This window comes from Pongo pygmaeus, chromosome 2 (genome assembly GCF_028885625.2).
Source record: "Pongo pygmaeus isolate AG05252 chromosome 2, NHGRI_mPonPyg2-v2.0_pri, whole genome shotgun sequence".
Lineage (NCBI taxonomy): Eukaryota > Metazoa > Chordata > Mammalia > Primates > Hominidae > Pongo > Pongo pygmaeus.
In genome coordinates this window covers 179,204,915-179,219,598 of record NC_085930.1, presented here as the reverse complement: position 1 = coordinate 179,219,598, position 14,684 = coordinate 179,204,915, and the positions used below count along the sequence as shown (strand labels likewise).

At 41.1% G+C, this 14,684-nt stretch overlaps 1 protein-coding gene and 2 pseudogenes across 7 annotated transcripts in view; all 3 read right to left on the bottom strand.

The window, feature by feature from the left end:
• GPR160 (G protein-coupled receptor 160) overlaps window positions 1-14,684 on the bottom strand; it is a 48,815-nt gene that overhangs the window by 20,132 nt on the left and 13,999 nt on the right. The gene's annotated exons all lie outside the window — the stretch shown is intronic.
• Window positions 1,817-2,785, bottom strand: LOC129034198 (N-lysine methyltransferase KMT5A-like; annotated as a pseudogene).
• LOC129034504 (U4 spliceosomal RNA) lies at window positions 7,535-7,662 on the bottom strand (annotated as a pseudogene).

The following is a 14,684-nucleotide window of genomic DNA, read 5'->3' as shown; positions in this document are numbered from 1 at the left end:
GGAAGAGACTTTCTTAGGTATCACCGTTGTGAGGCCCAGGGTGGGGTGGGGGAATCAAAGGCGAGGACAGGCTCTCATACCTGCTTCCATTCAGATTTACCTGGGACCAGGGTGGGCAGGAGACACCATGTCATGCATGACTCCCGAGTCTTACTCAGTAAGAATGGGTCCTGCATAGCTGGGCGCGGTGGCTCACGCCTGTAACCCCAGCACTTCGGGAGGCCGAGGCGGGCGGATGACGAGATCAGGAGTTCGAGACCAGCCTGGCCAACATGGTGAAACTCCGTCTCTACTAAAAATACAAAAAATTAGCCAGGCATGGTGGCGCGCGCCTGTAGTCCCAGCTACTCAGGAGGCTGAGGCAGAAGAATCGCTTTAACCCGGGAGGTGGAGATTGCAGTGAGCCGAGACTGTGCCACTGTACTCCAGCCTGGGCGACAGAGTGAGACTGCCTCAAAAAAAAAAAAAAAAAAAAAAAAAAAAAATGGGTCCCGTGTAGGGAGGGTCGAGGCCGCCACCTATTCTTGGCCTATCTTGGATTCCCGGGGGTCTCGGCCCTGCCCTGCCCGCACACCTGGGCGCCTTTCTCTGAGGCTGGCAGCCGCAGTTCGGTTTGGGGGATCTGGGCTTGTGGGCTCACCCACCCCCAGCTCATGGCTGCAACCTCGCAGGAGCCGTGGGTGTCTGACAAACACGAGGCCTTGACAGCAGCTCTGGAACTTTCAACCCAGCAGGACGCGGGGAAAACTGGCAGGGGTGTTAAGTAGGTAATTTCTGGTCCCACTACAAATCTCTAATTTTGATTAGAATAGAGTATCATCTCAATCTCTTCTACAAAAACAAAAGCAATGCCCACCCCTCCCCCGCAAAAAAACACAACCGCTTCACTCACTTCAAGACCTATGTACATGTAAGTTGTTTCCTGTGTTTTTTTAATTATTATTTTTAAATAAATTCAGCGTTCACATTTCTACAAAGAATTAGCCCAGTTTCAGGAAATTCTGCCCGGCAGGGAAGGCAAGCTACACTCTCCTCACCCACGTCTGGTTTGACTTCACACCCTGATGCTTCCAGGTGCCCAGAAAAGCGGCAGCGGGTGGAAGAGGAAATCTATGCCGGCCAGCGCTCAGGGCCACGAGCTCAGTAAGCTTTCGAGAAAGCACGGGGAAGACAAGCTTACTGCCAAACCTTTTAAAAATATATTCATACACTTCAAAGAGCGCCTGTCCAGATGTTAGGAGAACAAGAGCTTGGAGCCATCCCGTCCAGGCCTTTGGGAGACAGCGTCTTCCTCATACCTCGTCGCGGTGTGGGGGACACGTCCCAGCTCTTCCACTGGAGAGAGGAGACTCACGCGGCTTCCTAGTTCACGTTTGGCTCTAATCCTGTGCTGAGGTGTTTTTTTTTTTGCTTTTTTTTGTTTGTTTGTTTTTGAGACATGGTCTCCCTCTGTCACCCAGGCTGGAGTGCAATGGCGGGATCTCAGCTGACTGCAACCTCCACCTCCCGGGTTCAAGCGATTCTCCTGCCTCAGCCTCCCCAGTAGCTGGGATTACAGGCATGCGCCACCACGCCCAGCTAATTTTTGTATTTTTAGTAGAGACGGGTTTCACCATGTTTGCCAGGCTGGTCTCAATCTCCTGACCTCAAGTGATCCGCCCGCCTCGGCCTCCCAAAGTGCTGGGATTACAGGTGTGAGCCACCGCGCCCGGCCTGTGTGCTGAGTGTTTGACTGCATGCGTGGGAAGCACAAAACGTTCAACCTGTATTTAAAAAAAAAAAAAAAAAAGCACAAAAACAACTAGAATGTAAAAGTTTTGGTAATATAAAGCCATCTGTTTAAGTCCACCTTGGAAACCTAACATTCATTCATTCGCTCATTCATCCATTCAGTCATCTACTTATTTGAGCTGGAGTCTCCCTCTGCCTCCCAGGATGGTGTGCAGTGGCGCGATCTCTCACTGCGGAGATCCATGGAGATCCACCATGGAGGGGTCCCGTGGCATCGGTGATCTCTGTGAGGCTCCCGTGCTTTTCTACCACAAAGGCGCCCTGGGAGAGCTCCCTCTGGTGTTTACACCCGGCCTTTGTCATCGATGAGGTCAGTCTTCACTCCTTCTTTCCTTCCCGCTTTCAATCAATTCATCTATTCTTTCCCTTTCTTCAAACTGCAGCTCCGCTTTGCCCTTCCTGGAGCTCCTTGGGACAGGGTAGAAATCCGTGAGTTTGCGACTTTTCCTTGAGTTTTTTTCGGGGGCCTGTTTGCCCTTGATGGGCTATTTCAAGGCTTGCTTGGCGGTGGCTGTATTGGTGGAATCACAAGACGAGGCCGGAGGTTTTGGAAGTTCTGCTGCTTCACATTTTTGGTTTGGAAAAGGTGCGAGGGGCCCTCTCCTGGCGTCTTTGATCTTCTGTGCTTGGGCTTCGTGTTCCGTGTTGCGTTCGTTTCCTGTGGATTCCAGCTAATGGTTTCCCCTAGCATTTGACTTCGCTACGTGTAACGGAGTTCTTTCTACTCCTGAAGGCTGGAACGCATTCCAGAGCATTTGTTAGGCTCGCGGAGGAAAAGATCTTTGATTGCCAGGACATACATTCTCCCCAGCGTCGGTGCAGCGCCTCCCTGGACCCCTCTGATCCACTATCTGTGGGCCCGAGGCCGTCGCTGTCACCCCCGCTGCTTCAGCCGCAGGGGACTTGGACATCTTCCTGCCTGGAGAGGGGGACCCCGGGGAGGCGGGGGAGGGGGCGCTGAGAGCGCAGAGCTGTTTGGGGGGCTGTGGTGGGAGCTGATGTCCCCCTCCTGCCGCTAGGCTCGGTAGGGCCCGACACACCCACCTCAGGATAATTTTCTTTTTAGTGACACATAAAATAATGATGTCTTACAATGGATGACATGTTGATTGAATAAAATATCGTAAAATAAACCTCATAAAATAAAAAAAATTTGGAATTTAATTTTTCTTTATTTATTTTAAAATAATAGAGACGGGGTCTTCCTATGTTGCCCAGGCTGGTCTCAAACTCCCGGCCTCAAACAATGCTCCCACCTCCGCCTCCCAAAGTGCTGGGATTCCAGGCAGGGGCCACTGTGCATGGCCTTGAAATTTAAAAATAAGAAAATGTACCGAGATAGTATATAACCATTTAAAAGAATATCTTTGAGGACTATTTAATGGAGACGTCCCAATAATTACAATATGGAACAAGCAGAAGGAACATAAAAAACCATGTAGAGTACAATTCAATTTTGTTTAAATATATGTAGATGAGATGGAAATATACCAAAGTGTTAATGATGGTTATCTTAGTGTGGTCTTATAAGACTTCATTTTATCTCGATATTTTCCCATTTTTCCTATGATGATTTGTCTTATAATTGGATAGCCATTTTCATAACTATGATACCATCATTTTATCTATGAAATTAAATTATATAGTATTTAATACATAGTCCATATTAAAACTGTCCCATTAATTAAAACTGTCCCATAAATAATATTAATTTAATGAAATTAAATTAAATGGTATAGTATCTAATACACAGTCCATATTAAAACTGTCCCAATGTTGTTAGTTTTTTTTTTTTATACAAAATCCAATCAAGGATCACATATTTGTCATGTCTTGTTAGTCTCTTTTAATTTTGGATAATTCGTTGTTGTTGTTTTTTATCTTTCTTTTTTTTTTGAGATAGAGTCTCACTCTGTCACCCAGGCTGGAGTGCAGTGGCACCATATTGGCTCACTGCAACCTCCGCCTCCCAGGTTCAAGCGATTCTCCTGCCTCAGCCTCCTGAGTAGCTGGGATTACAGGTGCCTGCCACCACGCCTGGCTAATTTTTGTATTATTAGTAGACATGGGGTTTCACCATGTTGGTCAGGCTGGTCTTGAACTCCTGACTTCAAGCAATCCACCCTCCTGGACCTCCCAAAGTGCTGGGATTACAGGTGTGAGCCACCGTGCCTGGCAATACTGACATTTTTGAAGAGCCCAGGTCAGTTATCTTATAAAATATCACATAATCTCGATTTGTCTAATTGTTTTCTCAATATTAAACATTTCTGGCAAGAAAACTATCTAGATGATATATCCCATTATGTCATGTCTCATTACTGGTCATGTGAAGTTAGGTCACTTGATTAAGGAGGTGTTTGCCATATTTCTTTTTCTTTTTATTATTAGTATTATTTTGAGACAGGGTCTCACTGTGTTGCTGAAGCTGGAGTGCAGTAGTACAGTCATAGCTCACTGTAACCTAGAACTCCTGGGCTCAAGTGATCTTCCCACCTCAGCCTCCTGAGTAGCTAGGACTATAGAGGTGTGCACCACCATGCCCAGTTAAATTTTTTTTTTTTTTAATATTGTTTTGTAGAGATGGGGTCTTGCTGTTGCCCAGGCTGGTCTTGAACTCCTAGCCTCAAGCAATTATCCCTCCTACGCCTCCCAAAGTGGTGGGATTATAGGCATGAGCCACCTCGCCTCATCCATTTTCCTGTTGTAGAGGATCTTTTCCCTTTGTAATTAATACTTTGAGACTGTTAGACTAATCCATTGCATAACAAAGTTTCACCTGATAGTTTTAGCATCCGTTTATTATCCTTGCCTGAATTAATCACCACATTGGGAGTTGTAAAATAGTAATTTTCTAATGCTAAGATTCATTCTGCTTTCATGAGCTGGCAGTTGTTCTAGAAATATATTATAGATTCATTGATTTATTTTTATTAAATGTGTTATAATTCACTGTCATCATTCTTCTTTTGAATGCTTAAAATTTTCCAAATCGTCTTGTCAGGGTTCCTTCAGGCTGGCTCCGATATGTATCTTTTGCCATTCCAGTTGCTGAGCACATGCCTGCTTTGGCACGTTGTACTTCTGGGGGTCATTTTTTTTTCAAGGAGCCCTGTTTTTTTTTTTTTTTAGGAAAATATGGTATTTTGAAACTAGAATCTGGGTGGCACACTGATACCTCCAATGCAAAGCTACCATCACAGGATTCTTCCTCACCTTATTTCAGTATTTGTGAAATAGTGAAATACATACTTGAAAGATCATCTCCCACAGCAAGAATCTGGTTCCCACATGGATGCATAGTGGGAAACACCACACACTTGGGCCTGCTAGAGGGGGTAGTGGGGGGAGGAAAAGCATCAGGAAAAACAGCTAATGGATGCTGGGCTTAATACCTAGGAGACGGGATGATCTGTACAGCAAACCACCATGGCACCTGTTTCCCTGTGTAACAAACCTCCACATCCTGCACATGTACCCCTGAACTTAAAAGTTGAAGAAAAAAAAAGGGCAGGAAGCAACACTAATAGCAAATTAGAGATTAACTTAAAGGACCAGGAAGGGTCCCAGCAGGAAGTAGACTCCAACTCCTGTGATTGAATACAGAATTTCAATGAAGAAATTAACAACAAAAAAGAACCTGGTTCCCAATGACATTAGTATATTGGTTCATTTGTTCAAACTACAATACATATTAAGTAGTTTCAGAGTTACTATACTGATAGTGTTGCCCAAACAATTAACCATGTAAATAAAGCCTAACATTTTTCCATTCTTTTTGTCCCTTGACTATATTCCACTAAGCTTATACAGTCTGAGTACTGTTATAAAGTTATCTGAATTCTCTTCTTTGTATTTATGTAATCAATTTGATATAGTGTTTTGATTATTAGTTTCTCTTTGTACATTCAATGACAGGATTTCCTTTGTTTTCATTATTTTTATTTCATTTTAATTTTATATAATTGGATATGTAAAATATTTACATGGCTCAAAATCAAAACTATATAAAAAGTCTCAGAAAAGTCTCATTTCCATACTTATTTCCTCCACTAATATCCACCCACCCCCTATCATTTATTTCTGGTTTATAGTTCCTGTGCATCTTTCTGCAAAAATAAGTGTGTGTGTGTGCGTGCGCACGTGTGTGTGTGTGTGTGTACACGTGTGGTTGTTTCCCTTTCCATCTTAAATACAAGGTAGCACATTAGATATACTTTTTATGACTCTTTATTGCCCCTTAAAACATCTTAGAAAGCATTTCATCTTTGTTAATAGCTATCTTTTTAATTTTTCAAAAATTGTTTTTATGGCTGCATTATGTAGATACACTATAGCTTATTCAGCCAGAGTTCTATGAGTGGACATATAGGTTGTTTCCAAATTTGTTCTATCTGCAAATAATGTAGTGATGAACAACCTTCTGTACATATTCTTTGTTATTTCGTGGAGGTGTTTCCTCTGGAATAATTACTAGAAGTGAGGCCATTAGGTCAAATGGTGAATGCTTACATAATTTCGTTAGATATTGCCAATTTTTCCTTCATAGGGACTGCTGATCATCATTTTTGAATGACGGTTTAACTAGTATTGAATTCTAAGTTGAAGATAATACTCTCTTGTGTTTTCAATTCTACTGCTGATGAGAAATCTGTTGTCAATGTAACCACTGTTTCTTAGAGGTATGGCAGAAACTTATTCTCCATTTTATCTTCCCTTCTTTTTCCCAGGCACGTGGCTGACCTCTATTTCCCAGGCTCCCCAGCAGTTAGGTATGGCCGGTGGGGCGTGAGCAGACATGAGGGAGACCATTTCTGACCTAGCTTATTCCCCACCCACCCACTTCCTGTGGGAAAGCAGGGCAATTCTGAAACCCATGTGGGTACCGTCAGCTGGGTCCCTGAGGGTACAGCCACCCAGTGGCCTGAAATACCCACCCAGGCCTGCTACACGAGAGAAGTAAGCTCATACTGGATTTGATCCATTGCATTTTTGGTCTTTTTAAAGCATTTTAGCCCATTTGACTTAATACAAAACTGTTCTAACTGGTTCTTTTTCCTATCCCTCCCCCTTGCTTCTACTTCATAATTTTTATCTACTGCAAGACTTCATTCATCGTAAGAATTCTAAACATACTTATTTGATTGTCATTTCCAGGAATTCCAACTGCTAATTTCACTTTTAGTAAATTCGTGTCTTGCTTGAACAAATTTTGAACTCTACGTCTATGTCTTCACGTATTTTAAAGTTTTGCTTTGCAAGCTTACTTTGAGTAGGAGTTTTCGATTGCTGTATCTTTCCCTCCTCTCTCCCTTCCCAGGCAGCTTTCAGTCCCTCCACCTGGCCTCTCAGGACTTCTTCCAAACCAGGTCTCAAAATGCCACTTGGTGTTCCTGCTCAGTTGTGGTATCAGTGATACTGCGGATCCAGGCCCTGGGCCAAGAAAGCAGCATGGCTCAGCTTCTGGTTCTGAAGCTGTGTCTTTGTCTCTGAAACTTCCAGAAGCCCATTCCTTCCAGGTAAGCCATCTTTTCCAGCCTTCCTTCTTAGGTTTGGGAGGGAGGGCACTGCAGTCTCTGATTTCAGTGTTACCAATGTTTCTTAGAGGTATGGAAGAAACTTAGTTATTCTCCCAATTTACATTCCCTGGAGCCTGGCTCCAACTCCTTGGTATCAGCTCATGTGGATACTTTTACATCCCCATCTTTTCTTTTTTTAATTTGTTTTTAATTTTTAAGTTCAGTCTCCATAGAGTCTCAAAAATTGCCAGTGCCAACCATATTTCATCATGGCAGGGTATTGAGAAAAGTTTTCAATTAGCAAGTGCCTCAGATAAACGTCACTGGCTATGAAATGGCACTGCACAAAGCTATATCCCCTTATTCTAAAAAACCTGAGTTTCTGGTTGCCCCTGCTGGAGAGGCCTGAGCTTCAGCCTGCTTACCCCTTTGTATTTCAACTTACATTCTAGGTAACTAGAATGACTATAGCCCAACTATACTTTTTCGGTTACCCTTTTTATATTATAACTACCTTTGGTAGGCGTTTGGAGCCTGAACTCCTGTGCCATCTTGACCAGATGTCTCAACTTAAATAATTGTTTTGCTCTCCTGTGGCTCCTGTATACATTTTGTAAGGCCCTCTTTACACAGTATACACTCAAGCTAAACATAGTTCTGAGAAGTCTTGGTATTGCCAGTTATGAAATGACTTCACTGTATCATTTGCCTGCTTTCAGTCTCATACAAGTATTAACTAGAGCAGTGATGTATGAAATGTGGTATTCTGCATATGCCCACATTATAGTTACTGTGACGGTTCAACTACCTTGTGATTCACCAAGGCCCATAGGCTTTTTCTGCCAAAAATAGGCACAGTGCCAATCATTCTCCAATTTGAACCTCTTACTTACAAAATTAATTAGCCTTCATGTGATTTTGGCCAGTATTTTATAAATACTGTACCCCATTAATACAGGTTATTTTGACTTCTGTTTCTACTATTTCTCGCATACAAACATATACACTAATATGCCACCAGTTATGGATTAAAACTGATTAAACAGAACGGTTCCCAGACTGACCTCTAAAAGGTTAAATGATGACTCATCCCACACTGGAACCATATCCTCGATAATGTCTCTGTGTTACCTTCCCACCATTTAACTGTGGTATCATGTGAGCTAACCTGTTTCCCCGGGTTGCTATTGATTATGTCATTCATAATGAAATCAATAGCATGAGAAAGTTAAGATTATGTCCCCTGCTTCCTCCAGATCCTTAAAATGTTCTTGAAAACAAATCAGGTTACACTGACACGATCCATTTTTCTATAAAGCTACCATGAATTTTTACTCAATGCCTTATGTTTGCTTGTAAATTAGTATTCTGGGGATGTATATTTTCACATAAACTTCCCTTACAATGTGACTGTATTTTATTGACTGCAAATTCTACACATATATTCACCTCATCATCATTTTGGTGGGAACAGATAAGTAATACAAGTATAAGGTTCAGAATTAAAGAGAAAGGAGTTGCATACCTTGTACTAGTCATTCAGGTACTGAGTTTTAAGAACAATATCAATAAATAGAAAATATGTATTTTAAAAAATCATCAAATATGGGAATGGGATTAATAAGAGCAAAAAAGGATTATAAGAACAGTTGTTCAGATACTTATGGGCTGACCGCTTAGCAAACATGCTTACAGAACATGCTTAAAAAAGAGTTTTTAAGGCCGGGCGCAGTGGCTCACGCCTGCAATCCCAGCACTTTGGGAGGCCAAGACGGGCAGATCACGAGGTTAGGAGATCAAGAGCATCCTGGCTAACACGGTGAAACCCCGCCTCTACTAAAAATACAAAAAATTAGCCAGGCGTTGTGGCGGACACCTGCAGTCCCAGCTACTCAGGAGGCTGAGGCAGGAGAATGGCGTGAACCCGGGAGGCAGATCTTACAGTGAGCCGAGATCGCACCACTGCACTCCAGCCTGGGGGACAGAGCGAGACTCCGTCTCAAAAAAAAAAAGAGTTTTTAAAAGAACACCTGAACTAGAGATTGCCTCCTGGTTCTCAATGATTATCATGTCCTTTAGTCTTGCTTTCTTAAGCAAAATAAAGGGCTTAAGCATACAATAATCCGGAAAGTAGCAATCAGAAATCTGTGCTCAATAGTTCCTGAGACCCCACTCTCCATCCCTGGCTTCTGAATGTGGCTCCTTGTATGACTCAACCACCAGAGAGGTTATGACATTCTTCATGCTTAGTTGTTCATGGTTTCTGAAACCACGGTTATTCATCATTGCTGAGAAACTGAACCAGAACAACCACCTAAGGGAGATCCTTTTTTCACCAACACATTGTCAGGGGTAGCCCGCCCAATCAGCCGGGGTCCAGTTCTCCTACAAGTCTTTGGTAACAGCATCCCAGACCTACGCCAGCTTGCCCCACTACCATTCTACCTGTTTTGTTTCCATTCTCTCAGGATTCAGAAATATAACATACACATCTCCTAAGAATGACTTTATATCCATACAGTAGAATATTATTCAGTCTTGAAATGAAATCCTGGCCGGGCACAGTGGCTCACGCCTATAATCCCAATACTTTGGGAGGCCAAGGTGGGCGGATCACCTGAGGTCAGGAGTTCGAGACCAGCCTGGCCAACATAGCGAAACCCTGTCTCTACTAAAATACAAAAAGTAGCTGCGCATGGTGGCAGACGCCAGTAATCCCAGCTACTAGGGAGGCTGAGGCAGGAGAATCACTTGAATTTGGGAGGCAGAGGTTGCAGTGAGCCGAGATCGGGCCACTGCATTTCACCCTGGGTGACAGAGCAAGACTTCGTCTCGAAAAAAAGAAAAGAAATTCTGATACATGCTGAAGGTGGATGAACCCGTAAGACATTATACTAAGTGAATAAACAGACAGAAAATGACAAATATCACATGATCCCATATATATGAGGTACCTAGAATAATCAAATTCATAGACAAAAAGTAAACAGTAGCCAGGAGCTAGGAAGGAGAAGGGGAGAATGAGGAGTTACCGTTTAATGGGTGCAGGTTTTCAGCACAGGATGAAAAAGTTCTGAAGATGCATAGATAGTAATATCAGTTGCTCAACAATGTGAATGTACTTAATGCCACTGACCTGTACACTTAAAAATGGTTAAGATGGTAAATTTTAGGTATATTTTACTACAATGATTTGACCTGAGCAGCTCAGTCCTTCTATTCTGCCAGAAGGTGGTGATGTTTTCTTAGCCCCTGCTGTCTGCTTCAATGTCAGGTAAAAGCAATTTTGAAGAGACAGTTTTCTGGATACCTCTGGGACCTCAGGGTCTTTGAACTTGTGCTTCAGAAGACCATTCTGCCTGGGATGGTCTTCTTTCTTATACTCATGTAGCTTGCTCCCTCAACTGCCTGAAGTCTCTACTTAAATGAGACTTTTTTTTTTTTAAGCATGAGACTAATGATGAGAGTTTAAGATAAGTTTGTTGGGCAGGCAGGGCACTCAAGCCAAATAACTCTACACACACACACACACACACACACGTTGCTTTTTAGTTTATAAAATATTTTATGGAAATTGTCTGATTCAAATTGTCTAAATCATGTTCCTGAACTTATATTCCACGCACAACGCCAAGATATTCAAGTGTTAAAGCTGAGTAATTTAAAACAAACAAACAAACAAACAAAAAAAACAAAATGGGTAACTGTGGTCTTTTCCCTAATTTGAGGTGAAGAGAAAGTGCCAACAGATGAAAAATAAATATATTCACATTACCGAATACAGAAAACAAGCATATGGCCATCTTGAGAGATGCAGAAAAATCTTTGGACAAAATTCAACAACATTCATGATAAAAACCTCTCAGCAAAGTAGGAAACTGATGGTTTCCTCAACCTGATAAGGAACATCTATGAAAAATCTATAGCTATCATTATACTTAAGTGTGAAAGACTGACCACTTTACCCCTAAAATTGGAAACAAGGTAAGGATATCTGTCCTTACCACTTCTACTCAACATTTTAGGATATCCTAGCCCATTCAGTAAGGCAAGAAAATAAAAGAAAGGCATACAGACTAGAAAGGATAAGATGAAACTATTTGTAGATGACATTTATGTATATTGATAATTCTAAGGTACTTACAAAAAATCTACTGGAATTAATAAATGAATTTAGTAAAATCACAGGTCAATTTTTAAAACCACATTGCTATATATAGCAACAAAATTCAAAACTGAAGGAAAATATATCATTTCCAATAGATTCAAAAACATAAAATAAGAATAAATTTGTATATTCACAAAATGTCAATGCTAAAAGCTACAAAACACTGCCAAAAAAAACTAAAGACCTTAATAGAGATATGCCATGTTCATGGATAAGAAGATTAATATTATTAACATGTCAATCCTCCCCAGATTAGCTGATTCAATGTAGTTCTGATCAAAATCCAGCTGGGCCCTTTTCTTTTTTAAAGATATTCACAAGCTGATGCTAAAATGTATATGAAAATACAAAGGGTCAGAATAGCCAATAACAAAGTTGGACGACTTACACTACCTGATTTCAAGACTTATAAATTACAGAACTAAAGACAATGAGCTTAAGAACAAACAGGTTCACAGAAGAGAGTTCAAACCAGTCCACTTCATTTATAAGAAAGTACCAATGCAATTCAATGGAGGAAAGGAAAGTCTTTTCAACACATTGTGCTGGACTAACTGGATAACTGTATGAAAAAAAAAAGGAACTTAACTCCACTTCACACCATTAACAGAAATTAACTCAGGAGAGATCACAAGCGTAGCTATAAAAGGTAAGACTCTACAAGGAAAACAAAGAAGAATATGTTTGCAACCTTGGAGTAAAGAATTCTCAACAAAACACAAAAAGCACCAAATACAAAAGAAAAAAATTGATAAAGTGAACTCATTAAAATTAGATTCTTCTGTTCATCATAAGAAAATGAAAAGGCAATAACAGACTAGGAAAAAATGCTTACAACACATCTCTCTAACAAAAGACTTGTGCCCAGACTACCAGACCACATATATAAAGAGTGCCTACAAATGAATAGCAAAAAGTCAAACTACTCACACAAAAATGGGCAAAATACTTGAAAAGACACTCCAAAAAGAATATGTACAAATGGTCAATAGCAAACAAAAAGATACTCAACATCATTAGTTATCAGGATAAAGCCAATTAAAATGACAATGACATACAATTTCACATCCATCAGAATGACTAAAATCAGAAAGACCAACAGTACCAAATATTGGAAAAGATGTAGAGTAACAAGAACTCTCATACACTGCTGTTTGAGGTGTAAAATGGTATATCCCCTTGGAAAATAGTGTGGCATTTCAACATATGCTTATCCTATGATCCAGTACTTCTACTACTAGATATTCACCTAGGAGTAATTAAAACATGTCAGCCAAGCGCAGAGGCTCACGCCTGTAATCCCAACACTTTGGGAGGCCAAGGCGGGCGGATCACTTGAGATCAGGAGTTTGAGATCAGCCTGGTCGACATGGTGAAACCACATCTCTCCTAAAAATACAAAAATTAGCCAGGCATGGTGGTGTGCAACCGTAATCCCAGCTACTTAGGAGGCTGAGGCAGGGGAATCACTGGAGCCTGGGAGGTGGAGGTTGCAGCGAGCTGAGAATGTGCCACTGCACTCCAGCCTGGGTGACAGAGTGAGACTCCATCTCAAAAACATAACAAAACATGTCCACAAGACTTGTATAAGGTTCAGCAAGTATTTATTAGATATGAGATTAAAAACACAAACCATAAAAGAAATCAACAACTTAGGCTTCATCAAAATTTAAAACTTTTTTTTCTTTAAAAGGCACCATTAGGGAAAAAGTCATGGGTTTGGGGAAAATATTTTCAAACTATATATTTGTTTTTTATTTTTTTATTTTTTGAGACAGAGTTTTGCTCTGTCTCCCAAGCTGGAGTGTAGCGGTGCGATCCTGGCTCACCGCAACCTCCGCCTCCCAGGTTCAAGCAATTCTTGTGCCTCAGCCTCCTGAGTAGCTGGGATTACAGGCACATGCCACCACGCCCAGCTAATTTTTGTATTTTTAGTAGAGACGGGGTTTCGCCATGTTGGTCAGGCTGATCTTGAACTCCTGATCTCAGGTGATCTGCTGGCCTAGGCCTCCCAAAGTGCTGGGATTACAGGTGTGAGCCACTGCACCCAACCCCAAACCATATATTTGATAAAGAATTTGCATCGAGATATGTATCTTAAAATTCTTGAACCTCAATAAGAGGATGGTGAGAAATAATCCAGTTTTAAAATGAGGCAAAAGATGTAACTAGACGTGTCATCGAAGATGATATATATCTATATCGATATCAATATAGATCAAATATCCAATAAAAAAGAAGACATATAAGTAACTAATAAGCACATGAAAAGGAACTCAACAGCATTAGTCATTAGGGAAATGCAAATTAAAACTGCAATGAGACACCATTATATACCCTTTGGAATATCTATAATAAGAACGACTAACAATTTCAAATGTTGGCAAGAATGTAGAGAATCCTCATACACTGTTAGTGGGACTCTAACATTGCACAGCCGCTTTTGGAAAATAGTTTGGCAGTTTCTTAAAAAGTTAAACATAACCACATGACTCCGCAATTATATCCCTACAAATCTACTCAAGAGAAATACAAATAAGGTCCATACTAACACTTGTAGATAGCAACATTACCTCGTTCATAGCAACATTATTGATAATAGCCAAGCCCTGGGAACAATTCAAATGTTCATCAACTGGTGGGTGGATAAATAAAATGCAGTACATTTATAAAATTGTATGCTATTCAGCAATACAAAGGAACAAGCTACTGATACATGCTGCAACATGGATGAACCTCAAAAATATGCTAAGTGAGAGATGCCTGACACTAAAAACTACATATCCCAAGATTCCTCTTATTTGAAATTTCCCAGACAAGGCAAGAGATAGAAAGAAGTTCAATGGCTGTCTGGGGCTAGAGGTGGGAACTGATTGTATACTGGCAGAGAGAAATCTGGGGGTGACAAAAAGTCTAAAACTGGATTATGGTGATGGCTGCACAAACCTATAAATTACTAAAAACCATAGAATTGTACATAATGAGTGGGTTTTATGGCATATAAATTATACCTCAATAAAGCTGTTTTTTAAAAAAGGCTTGTACAAGAATATTCATAGCAGCTTTTTTTTTAACAATTTTTTTTTTTTTTTGAGACAGGGTCTCGCTGTGTCGCCCAGGCTGGAGTACAGTGGCGCGATCTTGGCTTACTACAACCTCTGCCTCCCAGGTTCAAGTGATTCTCACACCTCGGCCTTCCAAGCAGC